Source organism: Empidonax traillii, unplaced genomic scaffold, assembly GCF_003031625.1.
Source record: "Empidonax traillii isolate 1590-97213 ecotype Southwest subspecies unplaced genomic scaffold, ASM303162v1 scaffold261:size680923, whole genome shotgun sequence".
Classification (NCBI taxonomy): Eukaryota; Metazoa; Chordata; class Aves; order Passeriformes; family Tyrannidae; genus Empidonax; species Empidonax traillii.
Genome location: NW_020955454.1, coordinates 408,693 through 418,033, shown reverse-complemented (window position 1 = coordinate 418,033; position 9,341 = coordinate 408,693).

Here is a 9,341-nt window from a genome sequence, read left to right as displayed (position 1 = left end):
GAAGGAATATGTTCAAACCAGTCCCTTTGAAATGCAGCTGCCAATGGCTTTAGAAGAAATCCTCACTCAAAAAATCAAATCAAAACACATTCCTTTCTCTTAAAAGTCTAACTTTTAATGCTACCAAATATCCCCCTTTCCATTTTGGGCACTACTGTTTGTTTGAACAAATAATAATAAAAAAGCATAATGTGTTGCCCAGTGTCCCTATTGGAGCTCTAAAAGCAGAGGAAAAGTATGTTTTAATTAATTTATAAACAAAAGATTATTTCCTGCACTGCCAGCAAAAATCCTGTTTGCCGACAAGGTTCTGGCTTCAAACATTATCAGCAACTGGCAGGATGAGTCCTTTTATGTAAATGAATTCATTATTATTAATTTCTGCTGGTGCTGAACGATTTATGAACTGCTTTTCGAATATGGAAAAGTGGTTCATGAATCAGAGGGGAAAAAATGTTCAAAAAGTCCTGGGTCGATAAATAACAGTAGTCATTCATGAATCCCGCCCATGGTGTCTTTTATCTTCAGTAGGGAGAAGATCAAAATGATAAAATAGTAATGTGCCAACAAGAAAGGATCGAATGGGCAGAGACTAGTAACATTGTCCTCTTCGAGCCTTAATGGGCAGGGATGAATGGTGACAGACTATCCTTCACTAGCAGGCAGCTACACACTATCATTCTCCCAAGGTGAAAATGTTCTTTTTTCCTGCCACAGGGAGCCAGAATAAGAGGGGGCTGCTGAGCAGAGCCCCACTTGTCCCCCTGCCTCCACAAACATGCACAAGCTGTGCTTGAGGGATGGTGCTTTTCAAGGAACACAAGCCCATCGTGCACAGAGGTTGTAATTGCAACCCTCCCCGGGAATCTCATGCTTCCTTTTACACCTCGGCGCTGCCAGTCTTCCTGGAACTAGGATGGTACCCACTTCTTCTCTAGGAGGGAGTGCAGCACCAGTTGGATTTTAAAGACTCCTATTTGATGAAGAGACATGAAAAGTAGTTGACTGAAAGTGAGAAATCTGGCAGCTGTTCACCTCACTCCTGCTCTCTGAGCGTGCCACCAACCCTCAGCAGATTAGAGCCTTAAGGATAGTACAGCAATTTACATTGGCCTTGCTTAGGGAAGGCACTGTTTTTCACCTGTATTTGAAGAAATCAGGCTGAAACACAAAATATCTCATGTGCCAGGAGTGAATTGTGGTCATAGAAGTGGTGTTTTCTCCTTCAGGAAATCCTCTGATGTGCAAGTGGTCACAAAGAACTGGGCCAAATTTATCCCCAGTTTAATTTCACTCAAATTACAAAGTTGTGCCTAGAATGAGTTTATCCCATTATTATTCCAATGCAAAATATAGGACAACTCTATGAAAATGAAGTAGAGAGGGTCATAAAAAATTCTGTTCTCTAATTAGTTTTTCTTTCTACAGCTTTGATATACAAAGAAATTACAAGTGCATATCGTGATTGTTTGCTCTTAAGTAGCTTTGCTTGTCTAAGAACTTCAAAGTCCTTTCAGGTATTAGTCACAACATCCTGTGAGGCATGAGGAATTCTATTAGCACTAAAAATGAGGGAAACGAAGGAAAAGTTACCTGCAGAAGGTCTTGAAAAGATTTTGACAGACTCAGTAGTCAGTTTAGAATAATTGACAACTTCTCCTATGGAACCAATAGTCAAAAATATCTTCCAGAAGAGGAAAGCAAAATTATAGATTTGTATCTAGTTTTTAGCCTTATTCTCATATATAATTCCAACTAATATTTTGTCCATTTTCTTTATTTCAGATTGCCAAAGGACAAAATCTTATGCTTCTGAGCTCAGCAATGAAGTTTTAATCACCCCAACATACATCTTTCCCCAATATATATTTTTCTGTCTACCAAAGACATAATGGCTGCTCCTTTTATGGGAAACCAGGATTTAATCCAGTAAGTCTGTGAGAATCAATATTCTTGTGAAATGACACCATGTTGAAGTTATTTTATGTTATGTTGATGGTTAGCTAATTTTGTAATGGAGACATTTCTTCTAGAAGCAGACATAGTATAATTTAGTGGTAAAAACGTCAATCACAAGGGGTTGAACACTTATGTCAGGGCAGGAAGAGGGCAGATTTATTGATGGAAATGTATCTATATACTCTTTGTGGCACTTTGACCTGAAATATCCATTTTGGTTATAATTTTGTTTTGTGAAAATGACATCAACTGCAATCACTAATGTAAAAATGACACTGGAATGCTTTGTTCCAGGGGCCTGATTTAAAAGTCCTGCTGCTGTTTGTTATATTAACAGCTTCTCAATAGCAAGGAATTAAGGTACTCATTTAACTGCTCCTTTTCTCTGTTTGTAGGATTTTGTAATACATGACAACATCAGAAAAAACACAGAGTTCTTTTTCTACTGTTTTAATTGTTTAAATAATAAATATATAGCACGTTTTATAATGACATTGAAATAACCAAGAGAAGGAGATGTGGTGCTCTGGCTGGTTCTATATGTGGATGTATTCCTGGGTGGCTTTTCTTCATAATGCCAGTTAACCACCCACCCAAACCCATAAAAAATAACAATAGCAATGGGTAGGAGAGGATGGAATAAAATAAGTACAGAGGTTGAGAAAAAATAAGCGGCAAGGATGGAGACAAAGAAAAAGCACAGTGCAAAATTCAGGGAGTATAGGGATGTCTCATTTGTGGCTTCAGCTTTTTTTTTAACAAAATTACAAAATCCTTATCAATTCAATGGACTCTGATATTATTACTCCAGATTTACAGCGGTGCAACTAAAAACAGAATCTGGCCAACCCTTATCTTACATAGGAAAAAATCATCAGGAGCAACATGAATTTTACAGAGAACTTGTGCTATAATGTGAACTACTGGCTATTGTCTATATTTTGCTGGCCTATCCTTTCCCAAAATAATGCCTTTTACCAAAAAACATTCTGATATCCTAAATAATAAAAGGCTTAATCTCTGGGCTAGTCCTGAGAAATCTGCACTTTAGTGTCAAGTGATTCTAACACAATTGAAATTTTAATTTAGAATGAATAAGGATGGAGTCAAGCTTTCCTATCTTCTCCCCTTCCATATACACCCCTTGCAGGACTATCATGCACAGCCAACAGCTCACTTTTCTCTAACAATCATGTTTTTTCACTGAGATCTACAAAATTCATAATCTGCTTTGTAAATCTTAATTCTTGGCTCCTTTTCAGGCAAACAAATGACAGGATCGGAGACCGTCCAGTGTCCTGCTCTGGTGAGTCATAATGATTTTATCACTTAAATATAGAAAAACTGTTTAGAGTCTGGGTAGGTCACAACTTTCAAGCAGGACTGAAAGTGGGAATCTGTCCTGTATTTTAAGGCCATGATCCCCAAAGATGTTTCTTTCGAGTGGTGCTCTAGGCTTTCTATAAACTTGATTGATTGGAAGCAGTCCTCAAACAACTAAAGGCTGCTCATTAGAGAATGTAGAGCACTGCTCATAACACCCCTGCTAGAATAGATCAGTAGGTACTAATACAAAGGTCTATTTGCACACCATCAAGCACAGCTAGAACAGCTTGTTCACAGGTTGCCTGTCTTGTATCTCCATGTGGACTATGAGGAGGTAGGTCAGGAAAGCATCTGATCCTCCCAAAAGTTAGGACTGCTCTTAATGAGTGGTCACTGATCTACACACTGAAGAAGAATAATCAAAAAACGACTGAAATTAGGCTCACTTTCACATTTTGACATCAGGTCATGGACAGTTAGTATGTGCAGCAGAGAAATTCTGACTGGCAGGAAGATTAGAACAAATTCTTATTTAAAAAAAGAAAAATGTAACTACTGTTGTGGTTGTTTAAAGCAGAATTTTTGTTGGTTTTTTTTTTTCTTAACCCTAGACATTTTTAGTTCTGCCCATTTGCATAGGTAATATTGCTATCGTATTTATTCACACTGCTCATAAAAGAGCACATCACAAAAGTGCCTGGAAAATAAAACTCCAATGAGAAGGGACCCATCAAGTTTAAATGGAGGTTTATATTGCAGCATTATGAGACAGAGGCTTGCACATTTGCAGCTCCCATGGTAGAAAGTGAAACTCTGAACAATTAAAGCAGCGCAGACATCCTGCCCTAAAGGACTGTAAGCATTTAAAAAAGCAGCCATGACCTCCCTTTACTGGGCCTGTTTTCTATTTAATTTACAGTCTTTATTAGCCAAGAAAATCTTGGCTGGATCTTAGTCAAAGTGATGAATATACAAGCATTTTGATCTACAATTTGGGCCACTTCAAAGTATTCTTTACTTTATGATCATTTGTAATCAAGGTCAGAGCTCTGGTGGTAATTTAGATACCACCTAAACATATTTATAATATAAAAATTGCTTTGCAGTAGCATGCATACTGTCCTTTCTATTTTTGCTCATGATAAGGTTGGAGTTGCAAATGCTCAGATTCTCTAAAAGTTACTCCTACAAGTATGTGTAAGCAGTTCCATACGTAAGTTTCTCTTATTCAGTTCCCACAATGACACACAAAAAGTGGAGCATATATACATGACAAAAAGAAATTGTTTTCATTTCTTTATTCATTGAAATATGAGCTTACTAATTTTGTAGGGAGAAAAAAAAAAAAAAAAAGTCCCCCAAAATCCATTAAACCTTTAAAGAGGAGTTTTTATTCTCTTTGTCTTCTCTTTTTCTTGATTTTCCATATTCTTTGCTCACGCACCGAGACATAAGCAGGTTCAGAAGTGTTCCCCTTTTCAAGTACAGTGACTCTTTCATGCCAGCAGCATCTTGCAAAACAGAAACTAAAGGTGTGATCACTGTTTAAATGTCATCATCTCAGGTTCTAGGCCTATTTCTTCCTAGATATTTTGTCTTTCTAGACATTATGTCTTTCTACATCTTTCTCTCTAGATTTATGCTTGCTAAGACAAACCTTCTGATTCTTGTACTTCATTTCTACAGTCTGACATTTTGACAAGCACAACTCAAACATTCATTTGAACCCCAGCACTGAGACCCAGTTTCTTCAGCCTTGGCAGGCACAGACCTTGTCCATTCACTCTGACACTGCTGCAGGGGTGCATTTTCAAAGTTAATATTGTATCATGCACCCTTTCACCAGCTCCTTCTTTTCTCTTGCAGCTAAAAACATCCTATGGATGTTTTAAGACCCACATAGGCTCTTCCTGGGCCATTTGTCCCTATCACATCCATGAGGTACTGACAGATCAATGTGCATCCACTATTCGCAACAGATTTCATCCCTGATGTCTTAAATCTTGAACTGTTCTCATTTTGTTTCCTTCTGTAAGGGTCCACTCCTATAAAAATCTGCCAAGCTACTATACTTGCCCTTCTTCACATCCTCCCTTAAAACTCTGCTGTGACACCTTAAAAAAAAATGATAGTGGTTAAGCAGCTGATGTGCTGTGACTGCATAGTGATCATAATTATCTCCCAGTTACCTTGTCATTTCTGCCCCTCTCCCCATCTGTTTGCTGTCACTTGTCTTTTCCTTAGATCAAAGACTCTTTGGGTATGGACCATGCCTGTATTTCCTGTGCTTTTGGGTGCTGTCCTGCACGGAGAATCTCTGGTTCTAGGCACTACTGCAGTGCACATAAATAAAAATTACTGTTTCTAAAGTAAAATCCTCTGCATTTTTGTATGCATAAATTATAGCCACATCCTGTAATCCATTTTTCAGGCTAAACAATTGACTTCAATGGGAGTAGAGCCAGGGCAGGAGTTGGGCTATAGTCTTTGCTCAAAGCAAGCAACATAACATATTACTAATCACCTTAAATAGAGACTATCACATTCAGTGATGCAATCCTACCTGTGGATAAAATAAATACCTTTCCAGAAGCCTCATGACTTCTCTCATTTACACTAGGCCAGGCTGCTCTTAAGAAAACTATTGTTCTGCCAGGGATAACAAGAGTGTAGTGATTCCCTGGTCATATTGCCTTCATGCTCATTGCTTGGAGGTTGGCAAAAGGGTGGTGAGTACCCAGAAGAGTCTATTATGTGCCACCCTGTCTTTGTCCAAGGGCTCTGGAGGTAGTTCTTCCTTCCCATTCAGAGTTTCTATCTCCCACTAGAACAACAGCCCTTCTGGGGCTGTAGTTTTGAATTTTATTCTGAATTTTGTTAAAATTTATCCATTTCCGTACAGTATCCATAGGCCTAAAGCTGCTGGTTGTAATTCACCGGAGTCTGGGGGAAACAATCAGCATGGCCAAGAGTGAAGCTTGAATCTCCAGCTCTTCATACGTGCCTGCATCACGACTGTCGGTGGGGACAGGTGGCTGCAGAGGCCACTGCGTCCTGTCCTGTTCCTGAGGAACGACAGCTGTGTGCTTCCTCTCATGTAACTTGGAAGAGCTGCAAAGGAGAGGAAAGCCAAAGCCAAAGCCAAAAATAAAAACATGCGCAAAAGCAATGAGCAAAATCTGCCAGATTCAGGGAGCTGTTGTACTGCTGGAGGAGAGCCAGAAATCTGTGGAAGTCCCCTATTAATGCAATGGCTTGGTTGCAATTGCTTCCCCCACACCCCACCCCTTCCTTCCCCAGGTGAATCTTGTCTTGCACGTATAAGACAGGCCACAAAAATCACATACGCTTTTTTTTTCCCAGAGTTATAATGTTTGTTTTACAGGCTTTCTCCCTAAAAGTATATTTTCCTCCTCTTCTCTTGCAAAATTTCGGGGCTTCCTAAGTTGCTGGTGTGTGAAAGTCAGACAAGCCCTTAACATACTCAGTAAATCCAGTCTGTATATGCTTACTTTCTACTCAAATTGATTGTTATTTTAACAAAGTGCTAATCTTAAATAAATGTTCATAGATCAGGTTGCTTTCCACTTTCTGCCAATGTCTAGGTCATTAGATGCTGGGCTGTAAATGAACCATGCAGATAAGACATAATGTTAAGTACCTGGGATTTTTTTTATAAAGGGAAAAATTCAGGAAGGATAAGAATCTCATTGCTTTAGTCCAGAAGACAGCTATTGACTTTCTAGCACTAGGAAGGAACCTTCTGAAGCATTTTCTGTTTGCCATCATCAGGAACAAGGTAATCCTGGTCTGATTCAAAACCCCCTGTTTTCATTGGCATAAGGAAAAGTGCTCGTAGCAAAATTACTCCAGTGGAACAAAGCATGTATATGGAAACAGAAGTAAACTCCAGGTTCCTCTCTGGCCTTTTACAAAAGGACATAGCATGTCTTTCCAGAAAAGGGAGTTATGGTTTGTGGGTTTGGTTTTCTTTTTCCCTCAAAGGACATAAGAACTGTATAAATTTATACTGAACTCATTTTTTACTGTATTCTCAGTAATGTGTCTCTATATACATATATTTTGGGGTTACTTCAGTCAGTTCTTTCTGTGTGATGGGGGAGAAATTTGTTTAAATATTTTGAGTGGAATACTATGGTATATCTGAAAATTGCCTGTTCTTTTCTATCTGAGAAAAGCATGCAGTACTGAGTAGATAAAGCAAAACTTCATATTTATTTTAGATAATTTAGTCTCTAATTATACAAAAGTGATGTGAGGGAGATACACAGAATCTGACCCAGAATTATGACTAGAAAATAATAATATTATCCTAATTAAAAACCATATAAGAATTTGTTATCCAGCCTCAAATCCCTGACAGACTTGTATGCTCAAATAATCGCAGCATTTGCAGGCTAAAGATTTAGTAAAAGTTTCATGGAAAAAAAAATCCCTAATGAATTCTCAGTGTTTTTTAATATTGTGCCTCTTCTATAACAATGATGGCTTTTGGGGACTCTTGCTCACTTATGGGACATGTGGGTCATTGGAAAGCTTGAATATTCATTATGAGATGAGCTGGAACTGGATGTGCAATATGTTTGGTTGAGAACTAAATTTTATGTAAATTCTACAGTGATGTTTTCTGGCTCAGTTAGAATCCATTCTACTGTTTATCTTTATACTAATAATGGTCTCTTGGGCTTCTTTTTAAGCCTCTCTGTATACTTTTTTTTTTCTTTTAAAATGAAAGATGAAGATCCAAAGAAAACAATTTTTAAAGATAGAAATAGAAACACTAGGTAAAAGGAATTAGCAATGCAATCTCTGCATATATTATGTGGAAATCTACTGCAAAATTGCAGCTTGGAATTTTATTCCTAGGACATTAACTGTTTCATGTTTGAACAGTGTTGCTGCCTTGGTCCCCAATTTTTAAAAAACCCCTTTGGGTCTGCTTTTTATATCTATTTCTGGATATTTTTGTAATAGTTGTTAAAATATTACTTCTCCAGAATGGTAAACCCAGTTCTCTGGAAGAAATAAAATCTGTGGCATAGCTCTGAAATGAGAATTAACATTGATTACTACAGTAATTTACTAATCAAAACTGGAGACCTGCTAATCAAGCCTGAATTACCAGCTGCTTGATTTTTATAGTGACATAACCAAAATTGAACATTTGGTAAACAAGAGTCTTATTTATGAGGGGGTAAAATTGGCATATGGCCATATTCATCTTAATATATTTATTACTATATTGTGATTTCCTTATCAGCTGATGTAGGCATAACTTCAGCCACCTACCTTACCCTGGAAAGGTGAACATTTAATTTTAGATTACCCTAGAATTGGAGTCAGAGTAAAATTTCACATTTTAAGGGGTTTTCTGATCTACCTGTTGTTTTTGGACCCTGGGAGGAGAATGAATGATACACCACAACAGCCTCGTGTTGTAGAGCTGGTTAGAAAAGCACCTTGGAATAAAGGGAGCAGAAAACTGGGAGCAGAAACAAGAGGAATGGAGTAGTGCCAGCGAGCAGACAGCTGGGAAAAGCTGCAGGAGGAGATGGCAAAGAGCATCCATGGTGAGCCCAGGGGCCAAGAGGGAGCAGGAGGCTCTGGAGAAGCAGGAGAGAGGGAGAGGACCCAGGGGGAATGGTGGGAGTGAATCACCGAGGGCCTGACAGGGGAAGGCACTGACCGCTCCTGTGAGTAAGTGCATCGCTTGTGCAAATGGACAATGTGCCAATTATTGCAGCCTATCTGATGGGTCTGGGATTTTTTAAAGTAGTTGTCTGGTTTCCATAAGTGCAACTAATTTCATGTTTTTAATCATTTCTTTTCGGTCTGATTTCTGTTCATTTTTTCCAGCTCCCAGATGGCATCCTGTATCCACTGACACAGAAAATAATTTCCCAGTATTTTCTTTAATGAATGACCTATTATGAACAAGCAGGAAAAACCCATATTGTGCAATTCTTCCATAGAATAACTGATCATTAATATAAATTGAGAGAAGCCCCCAAAATGGGAATTTTTTTGTTGTTGTT